General features: G+C 48.4%; 2 long non-coding RNA genes across 3 annotated transcripts in view; one reads left to right on the top strand and one right to left on the bottom strand.

The window, feature by feature from the left end:
* Nucleotides 1-1,215: 1,215 nt before the first annotated feature.
* LOC103170445 lies at nucleotides 1,216-8,489 on the top strand. Its single transcript, XR_486170.2, has 3 exons — nucleotides 1,216-1,571; nucleotides 1,657-1,813; nucleotides 7,936-8,489. It is a non-coding gene; the product is annotated as an uncharacterized LOC103170445 (long non-coding RNA).
* The window catches only part of LOC120639000, a 36,450-nt gene continuing 13,999 nt past the window's right edge, over nucleotides 5,239-27,689 (bottom strand). Inside the window, exons 2-4 of one of the 2 annotated variants that reach the window (XR_005661081.1) lie at nucleotides 18,368-18,615; nucleotides 13,267-13,408; nucleotides 5,239-5,620 (exon numbers count right to left, since the gene is read on the bottom strand). This is a non-coding gene — a long non-coding RNA (uncharacterized LOC120639000). Of the gene's footprint in view, nucleotides 5,621-6,937; nucleotides 7,080-13,266; nucleotides 13,409-18,367; nucleotides 18,616-27,689 lie in introns of those variants that run through there. The other variant, XR_005661082.1, reaches the window with a different exon arrangement.

Raw genomic sequence — 27,689 nt, forward strand, 5'->3', positions numbered from 1 at the left:
AGTGGATAGAGCGTGGACCTGGGAGTCAGAAGGTCCCGGGTTCTATTACTGACTCGGCCACTTGTTTTCTGTTTGGCCCTGGGCAAGTCACTTACCTTCTCTGTGCTTCAGTTACCTCATCTGTAAAATGGGGACTGGGCCCAATCTGATTAGCTTGTATCTATCCCAGTGCTCAGGACAGTGTCTGGCACAAAATAAGTGCTTAAGAAATATCAAAAAATACTGGGCACCTCCAAAAATTGGATTTGTTTTTCTCCTTTATGACAGGGTGGGGAAGGGGAGGGTGGAGAAAAGGTTTCCTCAGTGCCTCAGGAACTATGTTCAAAGAGGTGTGGCCTAATAGAGAGAGCGCGGACCTGGACGCCAAAAAGACCTGGGTTCCAATCCCGGCTCTGCCTATTTCTTGCTGTTTGACCTCGGACAAATCACTTAACTTCTGTGCCTCATTTTCCTCACCTGTAAAATAGGGATTTCGATCCAACCTTCTACTTTGACAGTGAGTCCCATGTGGGATAGGGACTGCGTCTGACCTAATTAACTTGCACCTTCCTCCAGCGCTTAGAAAAGTGTTTGGCACATAGGAAGTGCTTAACAAATACCATTAAAAAAGATCTCAGAGCCACCTTTTGCCGACCTACTGCTGGGATATCTTTGTAGGGGATTGTAGGTACTTTGGGGAAAGGGTATTTTCAAGTCTGTTTTCAGGGACAGACACACATGCCCTTGGTTGATCTTTAATGCCACTTGGGTGTTTTCTGTGATATGGAGAGATCTATCCACGTAGTCGTCCTTTGTATTCATGGTTGAGCTTCGGAGTGGATGATATTGGCTGGGGCCGTGAGGAATCAGCAGGTTTTTCCACAGTGGGCCTACGTGCCCTTTGCTTTGCTGATTCAGCCTCTAGTTGTAAGACTTCAGTGAATCTATGCTTCAGCCTCTGTCTTCTCGGAGTTAATCAACACCTTCACTCAAACTACACATCCACCTTCCCAACCACTTCCATGCCAGTGGCCGGCTAGCCACTGGTATCTACTAGCCATCTACAGCTTGGCCCTTTGGCTTCAAGTAAATAATAATAACAATAATGTTTGTTAAGTGCTTATTATGTGTCAAGCACTGTTCTAAGCACTGGGGTAGATACAAACTAATCAGTTTAGACAGTCCTTTTCCCACATGGGAGAAGCGAAGTGACTTGCTCAAGATCACTCAGCAGACAAGTGGCAGAGCTGGAATTAGAACCCAGGTCCTTCTGACTCCCAGGCCCGAGCTCTATCCACTAGGCCATAACTGACCTGTAAGGCTGTTCACTTCACACCGAGATACTTACGAGATACTACGGTTGGTCAGTGGTCACGGCTGTGGTCATGGTGACAGGGAACAGCTACTCTGGGACGGAAGTTCAGAGCCAAGGGAAGGGTCGGACCAGGGTCCGCAGGGGTTCCTGATGCCCGGAGAATCGTCTCTGCCGGACACCGAAGCAGAAAATGGCCAAGTGGCAGGGTGGCGGTCCAAGAGCCGGAGGGCCCAGGTTCCTGTCCGAGCTGTGCCGTTAACCCGGCGTGATGCTGTGGGTGAGTCATTTAACTTCTCTGTTTCTCAGTTTCCTCATCTGTAAAACGGGGATCGAAATGCCTGCCTTCTCTACCTACCTCACAGGGTTGGTGCATGGGCCGAAATGAACTGCTTAACGTGGGAGAACTTTGGCAAGAAAATTGCTATAGAAAACCAAGGAAACAGAAGACTGCCGTCCTGATCCTCACAACACGGAACGCTGCAGTGGACTGTGGTCACCCGGGGTCCGTGGAATGGAACGGTGAGGAACACTCCCCCACCCCCCACGCACGACCGTTACTTATTTTAGTATTCTGAATTTCACTATTTAATTTTTAATTTGCTCCCCGCAATTTATGGCTTTTCCAAATTCCTCCTCTTTGTTGCGGTGCCTCTGTCTTCCTCCTTTCGAGACTGTGAACTCCCTGTAGAATAAAGTCTGGGTCTGATTATCTTTTATTCACCCCACCCCCTAACCTAGTGCTCTTTTAGAAGGAAGCCCTTAATAGATGTCATAACTTACTGACTAACTCTATCGAGGTTCGATCTAGTTAGAGGTTGGGTGTTCTATCAGTTGAAAAGAGCTGGATAGTGGAGGGTATTAAGAAATCCGTTGAAGATTACAAGGACAGAAACAAAGGCACATTTATAAACCCTCTCTTCCGCCTGGCAACAGACCCACCTTCACCCAAGAAAGGGTTGGACTTTGCGACGAGATTGTTTGCCAAACCAGAGCCAAGATGTGCTCCGATTACACTAAGTTGTCCGGCACCCGCACCGGGATAGACCAGTCTAAGTCAGCCCAGCTGCACGCAAGCCACGCATCCAGTAGCCGTCGGCCCGGCCGCGGTCAGAGCTGCCGCTTTAGAGGCCGTGAAGAGGCCGGATGTGACCCCGAGAGCCGTGTCGTGACTAGATGATGAGCTGGAGTCAGCATGACCATGTCAGCGGGCACAGTGACAGAAACCTCCCTCGGTGACACAGAGACCTCACCTGCAGCTGCCCGCACAAGGGAGACCGACGACTGGGATAGTGAGAGGCCGTGGTTTAAGAATAATAATAATGTTGGCATTTGGTAAGCGCTTACTATGTGCCGAGCACTGTTCTAAGCGCTGGGGTAGACACAGGGGAATCAGGTTGTCCCACGTGGGGCTCACAGTCTTAATCCCCATTTTACAGATGAGGTAACTGAGGCACCGAGAAGTTAAGTGACTTGCCCAAAGTCACTTAACTTTCTTCTGGGTAATTCTAGCCCTGGCTACGCTGGGCTGCTCAACCAACGCTATTCATCGAGTACTTACTCTTCAGTCAATCGATCATATTCATTGAGTACTTACTATGTGCAGAGCACTGTACTAAGCCCTGGGGAGAGTACAATACGACGATGAACAGACACATGGCTTTCTCACAGCGAGCTTATAGTCTAGAGGGGGAGACAGACATTTATATAAATAAACAAATCACACATAAGTGCTGTGGGACTGGGAGGGGGGATGAATAAAGGGAGCAAGTCAAGGCGGCGCAGAAAGGAATGGGAGAAGGGAAAAGGAGGGCTTAGAGGGGAAGGCCTGCTCCTCTCCCTCAGGGGAGCGAGGGCCACTGTCAAGCTATATCACCTCCGCGCCAAGCCCCACAGCACTTATGTCCATATCTGTAATTTATTTATTTCTATTAATGTCTGTGTCCCCTCTAGACTGTATGCTCGTTGTGGGAAGGAATGTGTCTGTTATATTGTTGTTCGTGCTCTCCCAAGCGCTTAGTACAGTGCCCTGAACACAGTAAGCGCTGACCGACTGAGGTGGCAGGAGGGAAACGGCCTGGCCTGAAATTTAACTGATTTGGCCTCACCCTTAGACCGTGAGCTTCGTTGGAGACAGGAACCGCGTCTGATCTGATGGAATTGTATTTCCCCCTGACACATACCTCCGTGCATATAGAAGCCATTCGGTCGGTCAGTTGTATTTATTGAACGCTTACTGTGTGCAGAGCACTGTTCTAAGAGTTTGGGAGAGAACAACATAGATACTTTCCCTGCCCGCACCGATTTGCAGGCTAGAAGGGGAGACAGACATTAATACAAGTACATAAATTACTGATATGTACGTAGATACTGTGGGGCTGGGAAGGGAGTGGGACAAGGGGAAAGGAGGGCTTAATCAGGGAAGACCGCTTGGAGGAGGTGGGCCTTCAATAAGGCTTTGAAGTGGGGGAGGGTAATTGCCTGCGGGATATGAGGAGGGAGAGCGCGGCAGGCCGGAGGCAGGACGTGGGCGAGAGATTGGCCGTGCACTTAGCAAATGCCACAGATATTATTGTTATTATTATTATTATTACTAACTCAGTGTCGCACTAGGGAAAAGGGAAGGGACCGTCAAAGACCCTAACAAATGCCACAGTTATTATTATTATGACTGTACTTGATACAGATAAATATCAGCTGCTGCCTCTAAGCCATCTTCCTTGTGTCTTTTGCCTGAAGAGAACACAGTATCAGAGGGCTTATGAATTGACCCTACCACCCAAAGGAACTTAATAACCGTCATCCTCTCCCCTGTCCCCTGTCCCCTGCCTCGATTTCCTCATCTGCAAAATGGGGAGAGCTTACTCGCTTTCCATGCCTCTTTGTGAGCCTCCCGGGCTTCGACTAACCTGATTATTTTGCATCTGCCGACTAAGGGCTAACTGTGTGCTAAACGCTCAGGTAGTTACGAATTAATCACATCTGCCACAGACCCCTGAGGATTTTCTTTGTCCTCCCTCCACCCTTAGCCCAGAGTAAGCACTTAATCAATACCATCCCATGCTCGGTGGAAGAAGAGCAGGAAGGAGGAATGACGCTTGTCCTCCAGGTTTTCCAGAGAACGAGAGGCACGGCTCCTCCAGTTATTATTTTTATTACATCAGCGCCCTTCGCGTTCAAAGACGAAGCCACCGCTGAGGATGAATCACTTTGGGCGTGTGTGTGTGTGTGTCTGTGTGTGTAGTGTGTCTGAGGGAATTGATACATGACCACCGACTCCTCCCTCCCACATGCTGTGGAATCAGTGAGCAACCTTCACCCTCCCAACCCAGAGGATGACCCACTGCCCCTCCCCACCCCATCTTGAGACTCCACTCCCATCCTACCTTTCCCATCCTGTCTGCTCGCGGGATTTTGTGTGCGTGGCGCACTGTGCTCCGGGGCGGCTGCCAAGCGGCTGTCTAGAGCAGCAGTGTGGGCTAGTGGATAATAATAATGATGGTATTTGTTAAGCGCTTACTGTGTGTCACTATGTTACTTCTAGACTGTGAAAGTCAAAGACGCTAACAAATGCCGCAATTATTATCATTATGACTGCCCTTGATACAGGTAAATAGCAGCTGCCGCCTCTAAGCCATCTTCCTTAGGTCTTTTGCCTGAAGAGAATCCAGTATCGGAGGGCTTATGAGTCGACCGTGCCACCCGAAGGAACTTAATAACCGTCTACCCTGTCCCCTGCCTCAGTTTCCTCATCTGCAGAATGGGGAGAGCTTACTTCCAGATTGTGAGCCCCTTGTTGGGTAGGGATCGTCTCTGTTGCCGAATTGCATGTTCCAAGTGCTTAGTACAGTGCTCTGCACACAGTAAGGGCTCAATAAATGCGATCGAATGAATGAATGAATGTCAAGTGCTGTTCGAAGCGCTGGGGAAGATACAAGCGGATCAGTTTGGACACAGTCCCTGTCCCACTCTGCGCACAGTAACTGCTCAATAAATACAATCGAATAAATGAATGCACGACAGCGGCAGAAGCAGCAACAGAACCAACAGCAACGGTTTTGTTGTTCTCTCCCAAGCGCTTAGTACGGTGCTCTCCCAAGTGTTCAATAAATACCATTGATCGATGGACTGACTGAACAGCGGACGCAGCCAAGCGGTAACAGAAGCCCCAGCAGAAATAGCAGTTAGAGCAGCAGGAATCAGAGCAGAAGCAGAAGGTCTTCACGAATTTCAGTTCACTGGGAAGGCTGCTGTGATTGTTGGACTCCGGACAGGACAGGCGGGTGAAGATCTTCACGACGACTCCTTCAACTGCAGTGTTCTATTGCTCTTAATAACAACAACAACAATTATCATAATAATAATAACAGCTGTGCCTTTTGGTAAGCTCTTATTATGTGCCAGTCTATGGGGTAAATACAGGATAACCTCAGACCCAGTCCCCGTCCCACTTAGGGCTCACTGTCTGAGGGTATTTCATCCCTGTTTTACAGATGAGAAAACTAAATCAGAAAGGTCAAGTGACTGGTCCAAGGTCACAGAGCAAGGCCGGTGGCGGAGGCGGGCTCAGAACCCAAGTCTGCTGATTCCCAGCCCTGTCCCCTTTCCACTAGACCATGCTGCTTCTCGCTCTTCGTGAGGAATGATCATTCCTAGATAAAATGACTAGAGTAATAATAATAGTCCTCAATTTGGCCGAGGGCTTACATATGGCCGATAGAGCAGCATAGCTCTGTTTGGAAAACTTAAGAAAGGTCAAAATATCCCTAGAACGTATGCGATAACGAACAATAAAGTTACATGGGTCTAACAGAAGTCACTGTGGAGATTGAAATACAGCAAAGGGAAGCCAATGACCTACTGGGTTTGCCGGTAGAATTAGGAAAACTGTTAAACATTTAAGGAACAGGGAATTCACTCCACCTTGACCTCAATATCAAAGGCAGCTGTTTTGGATGCCCATCACCAAGCCGGGAGAGATTTATCTTCACAATAAGTGATTATGTCAGACTTGGCTAACACCTGTATTGTTCTAAAGACCAGATCGATCTGAGAAATAAAAATCTGACAGTGATAATGATAAAGTGCCCAAAGTTCTGGGAGAGAGTAAAACTTGCCCTTCCTGTTGGCAGTCGGGCTGGGTGCAGGTGGGTGTCCTGGATCTCGATGGGGCAATTGGTTCGCTGCCCTTTGGGATCCAGCCAAGGCATGTGGTTCCCGACCGACAGGAGCAGGCAGGTAAGACTTGAGTGGCAGGTGGATCGGGCTTGAATGACCGATGGATAGGGCTTGAGTGACAGGTGGGAGAAGAGTTGCAGTCTGCCTGCATTTTCAATATTGAGGCTCCTGGAGCGTATACCGCCGGGACTATCCCGGGCTCTCTAGCCCTAGAGCCTTCCGGCTAGACAACTCTTGTTCCTTTTCATTCAGAGGGTGAGTAAGAGGTAAGAAAGGGAGGGATTAGTAGAGGGAGGAACAGAGGAGTAAAGAAGGAGCGTAGCCTAAAGGAATGAGCATGGGCTTGGGAGTCAAATCTTCCTCTAGACTGAAGCTTCCTCTAGGCTGTAAGATCGTAGTGAGCAGGGAACGTGTCTCTCAACTCTGCTACACTGCACTCTCCCAAATACTTACTATAGTGCTCTGCAAATAGTAAATGCTCACTAAATACCATTGATTGATTGATTGAAAAGGTATTTATTGAGTGCTTCCGTGAGGAGAGTACTGGGAGAAGATAATGCAATAGGAGTGGTAGACAGAATTCCTCTATAGACTTCAAAGAGCTTGCAGTCTAGAGGGGGAGAAAGACATTAATATAAATAAGTACAGATATTAATACATTACAGATATAAATAAAACAGAGATATAGTAAAATAATTATAAAATACAGATAGGTAGGATGCTCCTCCCATTCTACACTAAGTATGAGAAAATGTCTCTGGGTTTTGGCCTCTTTAGGCAGTGTGGTAAGCTGCGTTGCCTAGTGAGTAGAGCACGGGCCTGGAGTCAGAGGACCTGGGTTCTAATCTCAGCTTCTCCCTTGCCTGCTGGCTGACCTTGGCAAGTCACTTAACTCCTCTGTACCTTAGTTACCTCATCTGTAAAATTGGGGATTAAATATTCTTTCCTCCCATTCAGACTGTGAGCCCCTTGTGGGACAGGGAATGTGTCCAACCTGATTATCCTGTATCCACCCAGTTCTTAGTGCAGTGCCTGGCATATAGTGAACACTCACCAAGTACCACAGAAAGAGAAATGATAAAATATTCTAATTAGCTAGGAAGTACCCTGGAAACTGACAGCAGCTCGCCGGATGGTTCTGAGGCCCATCTAACTCTTGTTCAATCAGCTACTGGAAAAACAACTGACAAGGAGTTTTTGTTTTGACTGGACGGTCTCATGGTAGTAGTAATAACGATGGCATTTGTTAAGCGCTTACTGTGTGCCAAACACTGTTCGAGGCGCTGGAGTAGATACAAGGTGATCAGGTTGTCCCACATGGCGCTCACAGTCTTAATCCCTATTTTACAGATGAGATAACTGAGGCACAGAGAAGTGGCTTGCCCAAAGTCACACAGCAGACAAGTGGCAGATTCGGGATTAAAACCCATGACCTCTGACTCCCAAGCCTGTGCTCTTTCCACTAGGTCGCGTTGCTTCTCTCCAGGTGAGACACCAGAGCCATAAATAAGAGAGGAACAGCTCAATTCAGTTCATCAAGATTTACCATCTGCCTCTCCTCTGCCCAGCAGTTACCACCGGATCAGAGCTGGCATTGCCCGATGCCGGGATGCGATTTTTTTACGCAGCCATTCGAGAAGCGCTTAGTACGGTGCTCCGCACGCACTAAGCATTCAATAAATACTACTGAAGACGAAGAAGCAACAGCGAAGCTAAGACCCAGCTAGGAGGGCTCTGGTTTTGAGGACAGAATAGATTAATCTGTAATAGGAAGGAGTTTGAATGCCTGAATAAACTGCCTCCTTAATCCGAATGGATTTAGCAGCGCAATTCTTGCGATCTGAATTATTTTATTTGTTGTCACATCACCTGTGGAAATCTAGCTTATCCTTGGACTCATCTTCAATTTCACTCTCCTCTGCCCACTACCAGCATTTGTCAGTAGACCTCTCCAGCTCTCCCCTCCAGACTCTGAGCTCATTGTAGGCGGGGATTGTCACTGTTTATTGTTGCACTGTTCTTTCCCAAGCGCTTAGTACAGCGCTCTGCACCCAGTAAATGCTTAATACGATTGAATGAATAAATGAATATTAACTGTGGTATTTGTTGTGGGCAGGGAATGTGTCTGTGATATTCTTGTATTGTACTCTCATAGTACAGTGCTCTGCACACAGTAAACGCTCAATCAATACGATTGATGGATCGATTACTTTGTGCCAAGGACTGATGTAGATACACTGAAGTCAAATGAGACATGCTACCTGTCCTTCATGGGGCCCAATCTAAGGAGGAGGGAGGACAGGTATTGAATCGCTATTTTAACCACGAAGAGAACGAAGCACAAAGAAGTGAAGGTCACACAGCAGGCTCGTGGCGGCAGAAATGGGATTAGAACCCAGGTCCTCTGACTCCCAGGCTAGCGATCTTTCCACTAGCCCACACTGCTTCTCTTAGAATCAGCGTGGATTTCCACCTCAAAAAGCTAACCCTGGCTGGCTCATTTTTAGGTTTAGCGAAGTTATGGGTTAGGGTCTCCCTGCACAGATCTATGTACTGAATGAGCTTGATCAATCCATATTTATTGAATGCCTACTGTGAGCAGAGCGCTCCGTTGAACACGACAGAATTAGTAGGCGTGATCCCTGCCCTCCAGAAATTTCAATCTACTAGGGGAGACAGACATTAAAATTTATCACAGGAAGGAGAAGCAGCGGAGTATAAGGTACTTAATGATAATAAAGTTACTTGTTAAGTGCTTACTCTGTGCCAAGCACTGGAGTAGATCCAAGCGCTTAGTACAGCGCTCTGTACATAGTGAGTGCTCAATAAATACGATTGAATGAATACAAGTCAATCAGGTTGGATGCAGTTCCTGTCCCATAAGGGGCTCACACCCTTAACCTTTCTCTCATCTGCAAAATGGGGATTAAGACTGTGAGCCCTAAAAAAGATAGGGACTGTGTCCATCCCGATTATCTTGTATATACCCTAGCGCTTAGAAGAGTGCCTGGCACATAGTAAGTGCTTAACAAAAACCATAAAATAATAATAATTATTAATATTAACTCCCATTTTTACAGCTGAGGAAAATGAGGCACAGAGAAGTTTAGTGACTTGCCCGAGGTCACCCGGCAGACGAGTGGAAGGGCGGGGATTAGAACCCAGGTCCTTCTGACTCCACGGCCCCTGCTCTATCCACTAGGCCATGCTGCTTCTCAAGTGCAGAGGTGGAGGATGGAAAGAGGATGGAGAGGTGAGCCTACAAACGTTTAGGTGTTGTTGAAGTGGCGCTTGCCAGAATTTTGAAAGGGGAAATCAAAGATTAATCAGAGAAAGAGTCCTGGAGGAGATCAATCGTTCAGTGCTATTTACTGAGCACTTACTGTGCACATAGCACTGCGCTAAACTCTTGGGAGAGGTTGATAGAAGAGGAAGACATGAGCTCTAATAATAATGAAAACTGTGGTATTTGTTAAACACTTACTAAATACCAAGCCGTCTACTAAGCGCTGGGGTAGATGCAAAGTAATCAGGTTGGACACCGTTCGTGCGCCACAGCAGCCGAATCCCCATTTTACAGAGGAGGAAACTGAGACACAGAGAAATTAAGTGACTTGCCCAAGGTCATACAGCGGGCAAGTAGCAGAGCTGGGGTTAGAACCCAGGTCTTCTGACTCCCAGACCCATACGTTCTTTCCACCAGGCCATGCTGGTTCTTTAGGATGCAGTCCCCAAGGACTTTACAAACTAGCGGGGTGTGTTTTCACAAGAGCTGCTCCTGTCTGAGTCTGGGATTCTCTCCAAACACTGGGGCGTTCCGGGCTTGGCATTTCTGGGGTGCCTCTATCACGCAGAGGGTGACCTCAGTCTTTAGTGCTGGTGATAGATCCATGTTTGGTACAGTGCTCTGCACACAGTAAGCGCTCAGTAAATATGATCGAATGAATGAATCTGTGGAGTTAAAGTCTGCAGCCTCCATACAAGGCTGGAAATTCCCTCCCCGGTCGTCTCAGTTTGGGCCTTTCCTTGGTTTCTAGTTTAAAGATTGACCGCCACACCTCCGCCTCCTGTTACCCATCACGTTCTCTCCAACGTGACGTGTTTTCGAGGGGATCTGAGGTCGGGACAGAAGCAGGGTGGCCCTACGGATAGAGCAGAGGGCTGGCAGAAGGACTTGGCTACTAATCCCGGCTCAACCAATTGCTTCCTGTGAGACCTCGGACAAGTCACTTAACTTCTCTGGGCCTCAGTTTCCTCAGCTGGAAAAAATGCCCCGTGTGGGACAGGGATTAATTCCGACCTAATTAACCTGCACCTACCAGGGCTTAGAACAGTGTTTGACATATAGTAAGAGCTGAACAAGTACCACGAAAAAAAAATGACAATTATGGGTCTAGAAAATGGTGGTAGGCAGAAAAATGGACTTATGACAGCTAAATGGCAGAGCCAGGATTAGAATTCATGACCTTCTGACGCCCATTCCGTGTGCTCTATCCACTACTCCATACTGTTTTTCTAAGAATGGCTTTGCTCCTGATCTCTGTGAGCCCCAAGTGGGACAGGGACTGTGTCCAGCCTGATTTGCCTGTATCCACCCCAGCGCTTAGCACAGTGGCCGGCACACAGTAAGCACTTAACAAATACCATTACGATGATGATGATGCCACCGAGCACGAGATACTATCCACGGGTGCAGGTTTGGCTGGCGTGTTGCAGGGACTCATGTCCTGTAGCAGCCCGGTCTCCAACGTGCACTCATTCTGTTGCATTTGGTATTTCAATCCAATTCAGTCGTATTTATTGAGCGCATACTGTGTGCTGAGCACTGTACTAAGCTCTTGGAAAGTACAATTCGGCAGCAGAGAGAGACAATCCCTACCCAACTGAACACTGGGCTCATATTCTAGAAGGGGGAGACAGACTAGAAAAGAAGACCAGTGGACAGGCATCAGTAGCAACAAAATAGATAAATAGAATTACAGATTTGTCCGGGCTGCTACTGTTTTCGTTCCTGGTTCTTGTTCCCACAACCTCTGCTCTTCAAGAGCCTCCCATTTTTCTCACGGGCTGGGGGGTCTGCCCCTGGTTCTGCTGTAAATTCTTTCAGGGCAGGGATCGGGCAGCGTGGCCTAGTGGATAGAGCACGGGCCTGGGAGTCAGAGCACCTGGGTTCTAATCCTGGCTCCGCCACTCACCTGCTGTGCGACCTGGGGCAAGTCACTTCATTTCGCCCTGCCTCGGTTTCCTCAACTGCAAAATGAGGATTAAGACTGTGAGGCCCCATGTGGGATAGGGAGGGCGTCCGACCCAATTATCTTGGTTCTACCGCAGCACTTAGTACAGTGTCTGGCACATGGTGCTTAACGAACACCACAATTATTGTTAACTCTATTTGGCTCTCCCAAACGCTTGTTACAGTGTTCTACACAGAGTACGCACTCAATAAATACGACTGATCGATTAATTGATTGCTCTCCAAAGGACCAGATATAAAAGGGAATAAGATACCTCTTCCTCAGAATGATTCACTGTAAAGAGCCCACGCCTGGGAATCAGGGGAAGTGAGTTATAATCTCCGTCCAGTCACTTGTCTGTTGTATGATCTTGGACAAAGTCATTTCTCTGGGCCTCAATTTCCTCATTTCCTCATCTGCACAACGGGGATTAAATACCTGTTCTTCCTCCAGTTTAGGCTGGGAGCCCCATGTGGGGAAGGACTTGTGTCTGATCTGATTATTTTATATCTTATTACAGTGCTTAGCACATAGTAAGCGTTTAGCAAAATCACAATTGTTTGCACAGTTCTTCCATTTTTATCCTGTTCGCTACTGTCTGAGAGCCACTCTAGTCCCCTCTCCTTATCTATTTGTGCCTCTGAAGGCTGAGGGGAAACTGAGTAGAGGCCTTTGGTTTTCTGACAGGTTTTTATGAGGACAGCTTTCTCCAAGTGTATAGAGGCCCTAACGGGAGGGAAAAGGCTTAGATTGCAGGAGGATAAAGTTGAGTTAGACTTAGGGAAAGACTTCCTGGATGACAAGGTGGTAAAATACTGAAAAAGGCAGCTGGAGGAGACAGCGCTTAGTCTCCACCTTTGGCAATCTTTTAAAAATGAGCAGGCAGAGGTCTGCGCTGAGTGCTTTGGGCTATGCATTCATTCATTAGTATTTATTGAGCACTTACTATGCGCAGAGCATTGTACTAAGCGCTTGGAATGTACAATTAGGCAACAGAGACGATCCCTGCCCATTGACGGGCTTGGCCTAGTGGATAGAGCACGGACCTGGAGTTCTAATCCTGGCTCTGCCGCTTGTCTGTTGCGTAGCCTTGGACAAGTCACTTCACTTCCCAGGGCCTCAGATACCTCATCTGTAAAATGGGGATTAAGACCGTGCCCCGTGCGCTTGGGAGAGTAGAATATAACAATATAATAGAGTTGGTAGACATGTTCCCTGCCCTCCATGAGCAGAATAACACATTAGTAAAATGATCCAGGAAGCAGACAAGTGGGGACTGGAGAGGGGAGACCCCAGAGGCGGGGAGAAACAGCGTGGCCTAGCCGAAAGAGCAAGGGCCCGGGAATCAGAAGGTCTGAGTTCTAATCCCACCTCCACCACCAGTCTGTTGTTTGACCTGGGACAAGCCACTTCACTTCTCTGTGCCTCAGTTACCTCATCTGGAAAATAGGGATTGATCGTGAGCCCCATGTGGGACATGGACTGTGTCCAATCAGTTTAGTTTGTAACTACCCCAGGGCTTAATATGGTGCCCCTGGCACATAGTAAGCGCTTAATGAATACCATTAAAATAAAAGTTGAGAAGGCCTCAGTGGGCTCCTGCTGGGTCTTCCTCGGGTCAGCTGGAGCAAGGATCGGGTGGAATCTCGAGCCGGTCAAGCGCTCTCCGATGGGAAAAGGGCCGGCTGGGGCCGCTCTGTGGAACCTAGGGTGGAAGGCAGAGGTTAGCGTGCGAGAGTCTTGTCCCTGGGCAAATATTCTCAAGGTGCTTCCTCCCCACGTGTTCTTGTTTGTGCTCTTCCTGGCCCTGAGTCACCGTCCAGCAATGTGAGCGCCTAGATTTTCATCTGCCTTCTCTCCTCTCCACGTCCCTTTCCTTTCTCTACGTCCCATCTGATCCTCTCCTGATGGACTCTCACCTCCTCGTCCCCGGCCCAGGCCTCGCTCCTGCCCCTGCCCCGGAGGGAAGAGTTGGAGAGACGCCGCAGTGTGGGGCTTGGGAGAGCTTTTGATCTTTATCCCGATCTGGATGAATTCCAGCCAAGAACCTCTCTGTCGGGCAGTTCCCGTTTGGGCCTCTCGATCTTTGGCTGCCAGGCCGGGAAGATTCTGTTCTATTGTACTCTCCCAAGTGCTTAATATGGTGCTCTGCACATAGTAAGCACTCAGTAAATACCTTTGATTGACTGTAAGACAGGATGGGAAGCCAGTTCCTTGAAGCCACTAGATTAGATTGTGTCTACCGACACTCGCATTGTTCTCTCCCAAGTGCTTTTGCAGTGTTATGGACACTATTGAGTGCTCGATAAAGTAAGCACTCGGTAAGTACCACTGATTTTGTTTAATGGCATTTATTAAGTGCTTATTCTGTGCCAGGCACGGTTCTAAGCACTAAGCACAAGTTAATCAGGCCGGACACAGTCCACGTTCCACATGGCGCTCGCAGTCTTAAGCCCTATTTTACAGATGAGGCAACTGAGGCAGAGAGAAGTGAAGTGACTCACCCCAGGTCACACAGCAGACAGTGGTGGAGCCGGGAATAGAAGCCAGGTCCTACTGACTCCCAGGCCCGTGCTCTAACCACTAGACCACGGTGCTTCTGGATAGATCAAGTTGCAGCACTCTTGTCCTAGGTGGATACAAGTCATCGATTGAATTTTAGCTTAGATTTGTGGAGTTGGAACTTTTGGAATTTCCAAAGGCCCAGACTTCCCATGCTATCCAGAGGACTAGGTGGTCCCCGGGGGTGTCCCACCCTGTCTATTTGCCTGTACCAGCACCCCCTCCCCCCTTTTGAATACTGGACATGTCTACCAGCTCTATGTCGTACTCTCCCAAATGCTTAGTACGGTGCTCTGCGCACAGAAAATACTCAATAAATACCATCAATTGATCGATTGATTGTACCGGCTTGAAATCAAGGGCTATGCGCCTGGACCTCTGAAGCACTTGTAGACTCTCACCTCCAAATACTGTTTAGATGACATATTTATTACTTTTGTATTTTCACTGTTTTATATCAACGTGCTTTAGTGATGTTTTCATGACATAATTGGAGAAGCAGCCTGGCCTAGAGGATAGAACGTGGACATGGGAGTCAGAAAGACCTGGGTTCTAATCCCGGCTCTGCCACTTGTATGCTGTGTGACCCTGGATAAGTCGCTTCACTTTTCTGGGCCTCGGTTCCCTCATCTGTAAAGCGGGGATTAAGACTGTGAGCCCCATGGAGGGCAAGGACCGTGTCCAACCTGACTAGCTTGGATCTACCCCAGCTCTTAGTACAAAGCCTGGCACGCAGTAGGTGCTTAACAAATACCACAGTTATTATTATCCCGTTCTAGGTGAGTTTTTCAGAGCCTTGACGTAGAGGCTTCTCCCATTCCCCAGATCCCCTGGACGGGAGCAGGAGAAAAACGGCCAACTAGCAGGGGCGGAGGTTGGCGTGTCCGTCCCGGCCTTCGGGAAGTCCGGCTAAGCTGGTGGAGCCAGGCTGTTCGGTGTTTGCGTAGCATCCCCGTTCCCCTGGGAACTCCGAAGATGCTGTAACTCCTTCTCTCACTGATGATGAAATCCATCCACCTCTTGGGGTGGCCACAGCTGCGTGAAGTCCCCCTCCTCCCCAACTCCTTCCCACAACTTTGGGGACTGGAGGTGAGAGAGGGAGGGAGAGAACTCTGTGTTCTTCTGACGCCAGGAAACACCTAAACCCCGGAGACTCCATCCAAGATCCACCCTCCGCCTCAGGGGATGGAGAGGGAAGGGCTTCAGTTCCCCAAGACTCTCTACCTGGGGCCTCCTCTCCCTCCCCAAATCAGCAGCGGACCCCCCTTCCCTCCCCCACCAGGCAGAGGCAGCGGGGTCCCAAGGCGGACGAGGCCGTTGACTCTCCTGCAGCCCAAGAATTGTGTTCCAACCTGTCCCGCAGAAGGAGCAAGAGCAAAAGTAGGAGGACGAGAAGGAGGAGGAGGAGGAGATGTTTGGGATGTTTGGAGCCTGACAGCTCCTCTATGATCAGGGAGGCTCCCCTCTCCACCAAGAAGACTTGGCAAGCTCCGGGATTCTTTCGGTCCCGCTTGGCTCTGCTCTGAGGCGCTCGCACCGTGCATTACCCCGGCTCCACAGGTCACTCCGAGGCTCCGGCTTCTTTCCGCTCCCCGCTCCCCGATCCAATCTGATCCCCTCCCTACCTCGGGCCCCTGCCGGATGGAGTCCAAGCCGGGGTCTGAAAGCTCGTGGCATAGTGGATAGAGCCCGGGCCCGGGACTCAGAAGGCCATGGTTGCTAATTCCGTCTCCTCCACTTGTCTGCCGTGTGACCTTGGGCAAGTCGCTTCACTTCTCTGTTCCCTCATCTGTAAAATGGGGATTCAAACTGGAGGCCCCTCATGAGACTGTGTCTAACCTAATTTGCTTGTATCCACTCTAGCACTTAGTACAGTGACTGGAACATAGTAAGCACTTAATAGATACCGTAATTATTATTATCAAATCGGGACTTCCGGCCCAAGCCTAAGGGTCTCTTCACTCCAAGCCTGCTCACGGCTCCTGGCCTCCTCTCATCCAGCGAGGCTTAGCGGAAAGAACGCGGGCTTGGGAGTCGGAGGTCGTGGGTTCCGATTCCGGCTCTGCTACTCTTCAGCTGTGTGACTTTGGGCAAGTCACTTAACTTCTCTATTCCTCAGTTACCTCATCTGTAGAATAGAGATTATGACTGTGAGCCTCACATGGGACGAACTGATCAACTTGTATCTATTCCAGCGCTTAGAACAGTGCTTTGCATAGTAAGTGCTTAACACACACCATAATAATAATTATTATTATTTCTGTACCTTCCCCCCGCCACTCCCGACCCTTTCCCACACTTTGACCTGTCCACATCCTTCTCACTGTTTTATATCTGTAATTTACTTCTATTAATGTCTGTTTCCCTCTGTAGACGGTAAGCTCGTTGTGGGCAGGGGATGTTTATTGTTATATTGAACTCTTCCAAGCACTTAGTACAGTGCTCTGAACACAGTAAGTGCTCTGAACACAGTAAGCGCTCAATAAATACAGTTCAATGAATGAATATTGCTCTTGATCAAAGGATCCTACTCTCCTGACTCCTTTCCCAGCTCCAGTCAAGCCAAACCCGCTCCCTCCATTTCTCCCTCCTTTCCAATTAGTGTTCTATTCATTCATTCAATCGTAATTACTGAACACCTACTATGTGCAGAGCACTGTACAAAGAGCGTAGGAGAGCACAATATAGCCTACCCACCCTGTGCTCATTCATTCAATCATATTTATTGAGCTCTTACTGTGTGCACAGCACTGTACTAAGCGCTTGGGAAAGCACAGTACAGCAATAAAGAGAGACAATCCCTGCTCACAGCGACTCACAGTCTAGAGGGGGGAGGCAGACATCATTACAGGTAAATAGACATCAATATAAATAAATAAAGTTACAGATATACACCTAAGTGCCTTGGGGCGCGCAGAGGGGGGAAGAGCAAAGGGAGCAGGTCAGGATGACGTGGAAGGGAGCGGAAGATAGGGCGAAGAGGGGCTTAGTCTGGGAAGGCGTCTTGGAGGAGATGTGCCTTCAGTAAGGCTTAGAAGGTAGGTAGAGGAATTGTCTGGAGGATTTGAGGAGGGAGGGATTGTACATCGCCTTGATTCTATTTAGTTGCCATTGTTTTTACGAGATGTTCTTCCCCTTGACGCTGTTTAGTGCCATTGTTCTTGTCTGTCCGTCTCCCCCGATTAGACCGTAAGCCCGTCAGACGGCAGGGACTGTCTCTATCTGTTGCCGACTTGTTCATCCCAAGCGCTTAGTACAGTGCTCTGCACATAGTAAGCGCTCAATAAATACTATTGAATGAATGAATGAATGAACTCCAGGGCGGAGGTATGACATGGGCCGGGGGTAGGTGGTGAGACAGGCGAGATAGAGGCACATTGAGGTTAGTACCTCCCTTCCCCGCCCCCTCTTCAGGTCCACCTTTCCTTCACTGTTGCTTTGGCTGTAACAGTCTTAGTGTCCCCCAACTCTGATTTCTCGGATAATCATTGACCGGAGTCAAAGTCAGAAGGGAGATGGCTAGGAGGTCAGACCTGCTACATCCTTCCACCCTGCTACATCCTTCCTCTTATCCCCGTTTTTACGGATGGGGAAACTGAGGCCTAGAGAAGTTAAGCCTCTCGACCGAGGTCTTTTGGCAGGTAGAGGGCAGGGCCGGGGATTAAAATAATCATAACCGCTATATTTGTTCACCATTTACTATGTTTCAAACGCTGTACTAAGCAGTGGGTAGATACAAAACGTTCTGTAAAATGGGGATGAAGACTGTGAGCCCCATGTGGGAGATGGGACTGTGTCCAACCTGCTTAACTTGTATCTCTCCCAGCACTTAGAAGAGTGCTTGGCACATAGTAAGAGCTTAACAAGTACTATAATAATAATGGCAATTATTATAATTATGGGACGTAGAGATCATCCCCATCAGAGCATCTGCCCTCTTCACCCAGGGAAGGAACTTCCCGCCCCTAAGACTCGAGCCTGGGGAGGCCGACGCATATCCGAGCTGAGCCGAGACTGCTGTCGACCGGACGGTCGGCCGGTCAGCCCGTCAAAGAGAGAGTCTCAGCTTGTGTTTTGATCTGCCTCTAGGTTCAGCACGTACCTGAGACGTATCTTCTGGGAGGGGCTGGAATGTGAGTCTAGGGGATTTCCTGGATGACACTTGGACCGCCGGCTCTCCTCCGATTCCCACCGACAGCGATTCCGATCGGAATGTCCTCCGGAGGAAAAGCGGAGTCCTGGGAGACAGGATTCCTGGCCCACAGACACGGGGCCCCCACCACCTAGTGCACTTCAAAAAGCAGGCTGGGTCCTCGTGTGTGGCGTGGCGTTGAAAGAAGAAAATACGAGCTGAGAACAAATGGAGGAAATGAGCCCGAAATGGCAGGGAAGAGGATATGACGGGGATAGGGGAGCTCAGGAATGTGGGGTGTGTAGGGGGCTGGGAGCGGGATCCAGGGTGAGAAGGAGAGGGGAGGTAAACAAGGCCGGTGCCAGAGACGGAAGCCCCGGGATGCTCTAGCTGGAAGCCGATGTGGACAGCTCCTTCGGGGAGGACTGGGGAAGCTGGCAAGTGGCCCACGGACCGAACCCGGCGAGAGCCTCCTAAGTGGCCACCGGCTCAGTAGCCAGGGTCCAGGCAGCTGGAGGACACAGGGAAGACTCTGGCACACCTCGGGGGCAGCGATGCAGCTGACTCCCGCCGCCCACCACCACCAATACTGCTAAAAGCCTGGTTGGATCTCATAATAATAATAATTGTGGTATTTGTTAAGTGTTTACTATGTACCAGGCACTGTACCAAGCCCTGGGGTGGATAGGAGCAAATTGGGTTGGATACAGTCCCTGTCCCATGTGGGGCTCACAGTCTCAATTCCCATTTTACAGATGAGGGAACTGAGGCCCAGAGACGTGACTAGCTCAAGTTCACACAGAAGCCAGTATTAGAACTCATGACCTTCTGACTCCCAGGACCGTGCTCTATCCACTTAGTGCCTTACAGCCCTGACTGACAAGAAGTTCCTTCTGGTGCCTCATCGTGTTCCTTCGTGCCGCAGTGTCAACAAGGCTTGCATTCTTGTTCTGTCCTGAGTGGAGGTGGAGAGGACAATCGGTCTCTGTCCCCCGTGTAATGGCCCTCCAGAGACTTGCAGGCCATTTTTCAGTTTGCCCTCAGCCTTCTGTTCTCTAAACTGAGTAATCGGACTTGTTAAAAAAATAATATTTGATAAACGCTTACCATGTGCCAGGCACTATAGTAAGCACGGGGGTAGATGGAAGCTAATCGGGTTGGACAGAGTTTTTGCCCCGTGGGGACTCACGAGTCTTAATTTCAATTTTACATTTGAGTTAACTGAGGTGTTGAGAAGTGAAGTGACTTGCCCAAGGACACAAAGCAGAGAAGGGGGCAGAGATGAGATTAGAACCCAGGTCCTTCTGACTCCCGGGCCTGTGTTCTATCCACTCGGCCACGTTGCTTCTCAGCCTGACTGGGGAATTGTCATTTCTCTCCACTGCTTGGGGAAAATCCTTCCCTGGATCTTCCCCAAATCCCTTTTCCTCTATTTATCTGAATGGCTATTTCCCAAAGGAATGGAATGTAGTTCCCTAGATTTTTTTTAATGGAAAAAGAGCGATTTTAGCTGCTCTGAGCCAAGAGAGAGAATGGCAATGGATTTTAATAACCAAATCTGGAACAGCTCAGTGGGGTCAGAGAGACCGGAATCTTCTCTGCCCATCTTTTGAAACAGGAGAGGTCCTGAGAAGCAGCATGGCCTAGTGGAAAGAGCATGGGGCCGGGAGTCAGAGGACCTGGGTTCTATTCCTGGCTCTTCCAAGTGCTTGCTGTGTGAACTTGGGCAAGTCCCTTAACTTTTCGGTGTCTCAGTTTCCTCCCCTGTAAAATGGAGATTAAATCCTATTCCCTCCTACGTAGACTGAGTCCCATCTGGGACAGGGACCGTCCAACCTGGTACGTTTTTATCTACCTTAGGGCTTAGAAAACAGCTTGACACATAATAATAATAATAATGTTGGTATTTGTTAAGCGCTTACTATGTGCCGAGCACTGTTCTAAGCGCTGGGCTAGACACAGGGGAATCAGGTCGTCCCACGTGGGGCTCACAGTCTTGATCCCCATTTTACAGATGAGGGAACTGAGGCACAGAGAAGTGAAGTGACTCGCCCACAGTCACACAGCCGACAAGTGGCAGAGCTGGGATTCGAACTCATGAGCCCTGACTCCAAAGCCCGTGCTCTTTCCACTGAGCCACGCTGCTTCTCATAGTAAGTGCTTAACAAATCCATATAATAAAACAAACCTCCCCAGCTGGATCTGGAAGGGAGGAGGATGTATCAGTGGACTGGGCAAAATACTGCCAATTTCTCCCCCTCTGTCACCTTTCTCACATTAATACAGAAACCCGATAAGCTTGTATCTACCCCAGCATTGAGCACAGAGCTTACAGTAAGGACTTAATGAATATTACTATTATTATCACTGTTATTGATAAAGCAGTAGGAGGGCCACTCCCTGGGACTGGCTAGAGTTTGACTCCAGGTCTTTATTTTGAAAAATGGTATTTGTTAAGCACCTACTATGTGTCAGGCACTGTATTAAGGCCTGGGGTAGATACAAGCTAATCAGTTGGACACAGTCTCTGACCCACAGTCTTAATCCCCCTTTAACAGATGGGGTAACTGAGGCACAGAGAAATGAACTGACTAGCCCAAGGTCACACAGCCAGCAGGCTACTTCAACGTTAAGCCCCATGGGGTTTATTACCTTGGGCAGGTCAGTGCCCAGTCATACAAGTCTCTGTCTGACCTGATTAACTTGTATTTATCCCAGAGCTAAGAACGGGGCTTGACGCATCGTAAATGCTTAACTAGTGCCATAATTAATTAATTCGCCTCACTGGGAAGCAACGTAGCCTAGTGGAAAGAGCAAGAGTTAGCAAGTCAAGAAGCTTGGATTCTAGTCCTGGCTCTGCCAGTTTCACGCGAGGCAAGTCACTACTTCTCTGCACCTCAGTTTCCTCATCTGTAAAACCTGTTTTCTCTCCCCCTGTGACTGTGAGCCCCATGTGGGAAATATTCTGTTAGATCTGATTGTCTTTTACCTACCCTTACACTTGGCATGGTGCTTGGCAATTATTAATCAGGCGGAGAGGAGAGCAGTAGTCTCTGCTGCTGTCTGGATGGGGAATCAGTGAAAGGAGCAGGAGCCCAGAGGAGGGGACAGGTGAAAGCTTGGGCAGGACCAACTTCAGTGAAGTAAACTATCACCTCATGAAGCAGAGGCAGAGGCGTGCCTCTTGGCCTTCCCCAGATGGCCATAGCACAAGCCACCGCCCGCTCGGATCGTACACCTGCCCATCGGCCACATTCGTTTCCATTTTCAGGATTCCTCTCTTCCTCATTATCCCTCCTGCTATCCCCTAAAATCAAAAGATTTCTACCCCAAGGTACAGTTTTAGAATCTTCTTATTTAATTAGCCAGTTGGCCCAACACGGTCTCCTCCCGTTCCTTTTTCAGCACCCCCTTCTCCATCAGAGAGCGGAGAAATGCAAAATGGCCACCACACACGTGCAGTGTCATTGAGTGCCCGGAGGGTGGTGAAGTAGCGGAAATTGCAGGTCAACTCCACCGTCACCCTTTCCGTTCTAATGTTGTACATGTGAGGAGGCTATGTTGGAAGTATTTCAGGTGATATTTTCATAAGGTCTCAAGCGACGGCCGTGTTGGGAGAATCAGGAGGCAGGCCTTTGCCATCCGAAGTAGCAGTGGTTCAAGATATGTCTTAGGGAGGGTGGGGAGGGACTCACCCCGGGGACGGGGGCTGATTAATTCACGAAAACCCGTGCATTAATCCAGCCCCGGGTTCAATCTGAACTGGACTCGGAATTTTCAACTCATTCGGGACTTTGGTAGGATTCTTGTCATTCACCCCAACTTCCATCCCAGACAGTGAGGGCCAGAGCTATGGGGGCACAACTGCCATCCTCCCATTGCCATATCATTAGGTTACTCCTTGACAGCCCTTCCCCTCCCCTCTGACCCTCTCCCTTCGTCTCCCACGGCCACTTCACCCTCACATCTCTGAGGACTTTGTCTCTTCTAGGGGTAGTGAAATATTCAGGAGTACCTTGAGGGCCTCTGCCTCAGATTTGCATGTAATTTGCAATTTTCATGTTCAAATTTCCATGTGGGGTGGGAAAATTCAGAAATAGAAGAAGGAAGTGGGCATCCTTCTGCCCCCGAGATGGCTGCACTATGTAGGAAGAACCTGCTCCCATGAGACAGATTCACAGGGTAGGCCATGAACAGGACCGGATCGTGTCCACTAATTTTGCTTTATCGTCCTCTCCCAAGCTTTTACTACAGTGGTCTGCACGGAATAAGTGCTCAATAAATACCAGTGAATGACTGGATCGCGGTCCCAGGAAATCCTCACCCCGTGATATCTCTAGGTTTTCTGACCCTGGCTCCTTCCCTGTTGGAAGAATCATAATGATAACTGCGGTATTTATTAAACACCGGGCATCAAACAATGAACTAAGCGGCGGGGTAGATAAAAGACAATCGGGTCGGACACCATCCGTGTCCCACGCAGGACTCCCAGTCTAAGGGAGGGGGGAAAGGACATTTAATCCCCATTTTATGGAGAAGGAAGATCAGTGGGGTTTGGTTAGGCAGGTCATACTAGGAGGGAGAAGTTGAACGTCTTGTGTTTATTGAGCTTTCAGAGGCCAAAGCCCTGTACGGTATATCCAGTTCTTCTAGAATGAGAGGGTGACATTCTTGAGAAGCCTCGCAAATAAGGAACGCTCGAGCAGTCATACCTGTCTATCCAATACCACATATGTCCGAACTTTAGAGGAGCAGCTTGGCGTAGTGGATAGAGGACGGGCTTGGGAGTCAGCAGGTCATGAGTTCTAATCCCGGCTCCGCCACTCGTCTGCTGTGTGGCCCTGGGCAAGCTACTTTACTTCTATGGGCCTCGTCTGTAAAATGGGGATGAAGACTGTGAGCCCTATGTGGGAGAGGGACTGTTTCCAACCCGATTTGCTTGTATCCACCCCAGCGCTTAGTACAGTGCCTGGCGCAGAGCAAGCACTTAAAGAATCCCATTATTATTATGTCTGAAATGTATGTATTTATATTATCTGTCTCCTGCTCTAGACTGTAAACTCGCTGTGGGCAGGGAACACATTTACCAACTCCGCCGTACTCTCCCAAGCGCTTAGTATGGTGTTCCCAATGCAGTAAGTGCTCAGTAAATACCACTGATTGATGTGCATATGTGTATGTGGGGAGTTTCTTCAATAAAGCCAAAGTAAGCTCAGTTGTCAGAAGAGTTTGGCCCAATTCCCTAATTGTATGTTTGGCAATTAGCATGCATTATGGCCAAATAGTTATATTTTCCCTCCCCCTAATCTATTTTAATGTCCACCTCCCCCTGTAGATTGTAAACTCTTTGTGGGCAGGGATCGCAGCGTGGCCTACTGGATAGAGCATGGGCTGGGGAGTCAGAAGGACCTGGGCTCTAATTCCACTCATCCGCTGTGTGACCTTGGACGAGTCACTTACCCTCTCTGTGCCTCACTTCCCTCATCTGTAAAATGGGGATTAAGACTGTGACCCCCATGCGGAATAGGGACTGTGTCCAACCTGATTAGCTTGTATCTATCCCGGGGTTTAGTACAGTGCCTGACACATAATGTGCAATTAACCAACACCATTAAAAAGAAGAGAGAAGAGGTGGGCTTGGGTGCGAGAGAGGGTGGAGGGAGCAAAATGCTAGAGTTAGTTTGGGGATTTTCATCTGATGGGATCCTGTGTTTTGGTCCGGAGTCATTGTGGTGGTGGGAGCGTGTAAGGGTTGTAGGGCGGAGGTTGTTAGGATCCTGGGGACACGAAGTCTGGCCAAGAGAGTGAGGCAGGATGTAGGTTGTAGGCATGTCCTCATGGGACCCATGGGAGGCAATGTGGCCTAGCGGAAAGAGCTCGGGCCTGGGAGTCAGAGGCCTGGGTTCTAATTTCGGCTCCTCCTCTTGCCTGGTGGGTGACTTGGGGCAAAATTCTTAACTTCTCTGTGCCTCAGTTTCCTCATCTGTAAAATGGGGATTCAATACCTGGCTCCCTCCCACTTGGACTGTGAGCCCCTTGTGGGAAGGGGACCGTGTCTGACCAGATAACCTTGGATCTACCCCAACGCTTAGAATAGTACTTGATACATAGTAAGTGCATAACAAAGAGAACAGGAACAAACAGGAACAATTCAAAATATATAAAATACTTCTGGGGGAAAAAAGTGATCTAAATATGGCAATTATACTCTTCTCTCATCTTCAAACCCCCTCCCCATGCAAATCCACTGAACCACATTCTCATATCTCTGCCATCGTTTAGCACAGTGCTTGACAAATGTCGTCGTCATTATTTCCTTCCCACCAACAAAATCCTCCTTTTCTCTACTAATCCCTCCTCCCCAGTTCAGTTTTCTGTCCATCCGCTTTTAATATTTATTGGATTTCTGTGCATTTAGACTGTGAGCTCCTCGTGGGCAGAGAATGTGGCTACCAACTCTGTTACATTGTACCCTCCCCAGGGCCCACCACAGTGCTCTGCACAACAAGCCCTCAATAAATACGACTGATTCATTGATTGATAGATCGACTCATCGATTTCACTTTTTCGTTCATTCATCTCTCGTTTACTTTGGTTTTTACCAGTTATATTTCAGTTTTCCTCTTTTTTTCCTCATCCTCTCTCTACAGCTAGATCGTAAGCTTCCCAAGGATAGTTAAAGGCTTGGTTTAGTTTATTGTCGGCTTCTAAGATACCCTAGGCAGCTAGCTCTCAGTCGATACTGATAAGTGACCATCTCAGTAGCCTTTGAGACCTTTAAGACTATCGTGTTACACTAGTATAGTATGGTATAGTGTTAGTTCTATAGACTGTAAGGACTTTGATATTCATTCTGGCCTCATAGCACCCCATCTTTATATTCTGCCATTTCCCTCAATTGTAATCTGTTTCAACATTTGTCTCCCCAGCTATACTGTCAGCTCCTTGTGAGCAGTAGGAGCTCAATAAATATCACTGATTAATTGACTGACTGTAGAAGTCTGGTAGAGGAGAAGTCCAGAACTGAAAGAACGTATTTTGTGCTTTGATTTTATTTTATGCTCCTTTAACCTTTGTAAACGGGTTGTGGGCAGGGATCGTCTCTCTTTACTGCTGAACTGTACTTTCCAAGAGCTTAGTACAGTGCTCTGCTCACAGTAAGCGCTCAATAAATATGACTGAGTGAATGAATGAACCTTAGACTGAGGTGTCTTATCTGCTCAAAGCTTATTAAATGCTGGTTACTGTGAGTCATTTTGCTTAATGCTGGAACCTAGATTGGAAAAAAAAATGGAATAAAATGAAAAATCTGGTGAGCCTGGGGTTTTTGCTTGTTTGCTTGTTGTCTTTAATGGTACTGGTTAAATACTTACTATGTGCCAGGCACTGTATTAATCAGTCTCTGTCCCACTTAAGGTTCACAGTCTTAATCCCCAATTGACAGATGAGGTAACTGGGGCCCGGAAAATGAAATGACTTGCCTAAGGTCACACAACAGGTGGGTGATGGAGTTGGGATCAGAACCCTGACCCCTGACTCCAAAGCCCCTGCTCTTTTCACTAGGCCGTACTGTTCCTGTTCTGGGCACTCCCACTTTTATTTGAGTTACCGAGAGAAAGGACAGAAGGGCACATCTCCTCCAAGAGGCCTTCCCTGACTCAACCCTCCTTTCCTTTTCTCCCACTCCCTTCTGCATCACCCTGACTTGCTCCCTTTATTCATCCCTCCTCTCAGCCCCACAGCATTTATGTACGTATCCGTAATGCATTTATATTATTGTAAGCTCCTGTGGGCAGGGAATGTGTCAGCTTATTGTCGTATTGTACTGTCCCAAGCGCTTAGTACGGTGCTCTACGCAGCAGATGCTCAATAAATACGATTGACTGACTGAAACCTCTTAAAAATAGTTCTTGTATTAATCTATCCGTAAATCAGGGCTACGCCTACTGCTTCCACTGCTGAATCAGAGGGCGAAGATCCAAGAGACGGGGGTGCTGGCAGTGCTTATCAAGTGGTCCATCTAGTCTGTGAGATCCTTGTGGGCAAGGATCCAGTCCACAAGCTCTATCGGATTGTGCTCTCCCGAGCACTTAGCACAGTGCCCTGCACACTGGAATGCCCTCGACTGATCGACTGATCTAGGGGTCCACAGGCGGGAAAAAACGCCTCGAAGGGTGTTACGGGCTGAGGGCCAAAGGATTAGGAAACTTCAAAATTTGGGTTGGGCCAGGTCCCGGCAACTTGGTAAATCCCTTAGGGGATTTTACCCAGGGGTTTCCTAAGCACAAACAACCACATGGTTCAGCAAATATTTGTAGAGGAGCAGAGTGGCGAAATGGATAGAGCGTGGGTCTGGGAGTCAGAGGGACCCGGGTTCTAATTCCGGATCTGCCTCTTGTCTGCTGTGTGATCTTGGGCAAGCCACTTCAGTTTTCTGGGCCTCACTTACCTTATCTGGAAAATGGGGTTTAAGGCTGTGAATGTGGGACAGGGATTGTGTCCATCATGATTACCTTGTCTCCACCCCAGGGTTTAGTAGAGTGTCTGGCTCCAAGTAAGTGCACAACAAATACTGTAATTATTATTATTAGACAACAACTCAGACTCCCCAAACACATCCAGCTAACCATCCCTACTCTCCTTCATTTGGAAGTTTGGTAAATACTTGAGGTATTTGTCAAAAGCTATGTCCCAAGCCCCGTCCTAAGCGCTGGTATAATCAACAGAAGCAGATCTAACACAGTCTATGTCCTACATGGGACTCACAACCTAAGAGAGAGGGAGAACAGGTATCTTATCCCTATTTTTAAGGATGAGGAACCTGAGGCCTGAGAAGTGAAGTGACTCACCCAAGATCACACAGCATGCAAGCGGCAAAACTGGGATTAGAACCCAGCTCTTCTGGTTCTATGTTCTAGTGATGGGATCACTGCTTTTCTTTTCATTGTCTTTTTTACTACCGCAACCTGAGTTCTTTCGGTGTGGCCTAATTTCCCTCATGCCCTCAGTGATTTGCCCAGGTGATGAAATTCCATCGTTAGTTCCATGTCAACTCACATTCTCTGCTGACCGCCTGCTTAATCTTTCTTCCAATTCACTCAGGCATTTTAGGAAATCCACAGGTTCAGCACATACTACTGGGAGATAATTAACCAACCTTAATGAACTTTGATTCATCTCTGGAATTTGAACGATGAATCACAGAAACTTCTGGAAGGATTTTATTTCTCTGAATGCCTTGATTGGGTTACCTTTTGGGGCGGGGAAGGAGGTGGGCAAGGTGTGACATGTC

Source organism: Ornithorhynchus anatinus, chromosome 19 (assembly GCF_004115215.2).
Source record: "Ornithorhynchus anatinus isolate Pmale09 chromosome 19, mOrnAna1.pri.v4, whole genome shotgun sequence".
NCBI classification, from domain to species: domain Eukaryota; kingdom Metazoa; phylum Chordata; class Mammalia; order Monotremata; family Ornithorhynchidae; genus Ornithorhynchus; species Ornithorhynchus anatinus.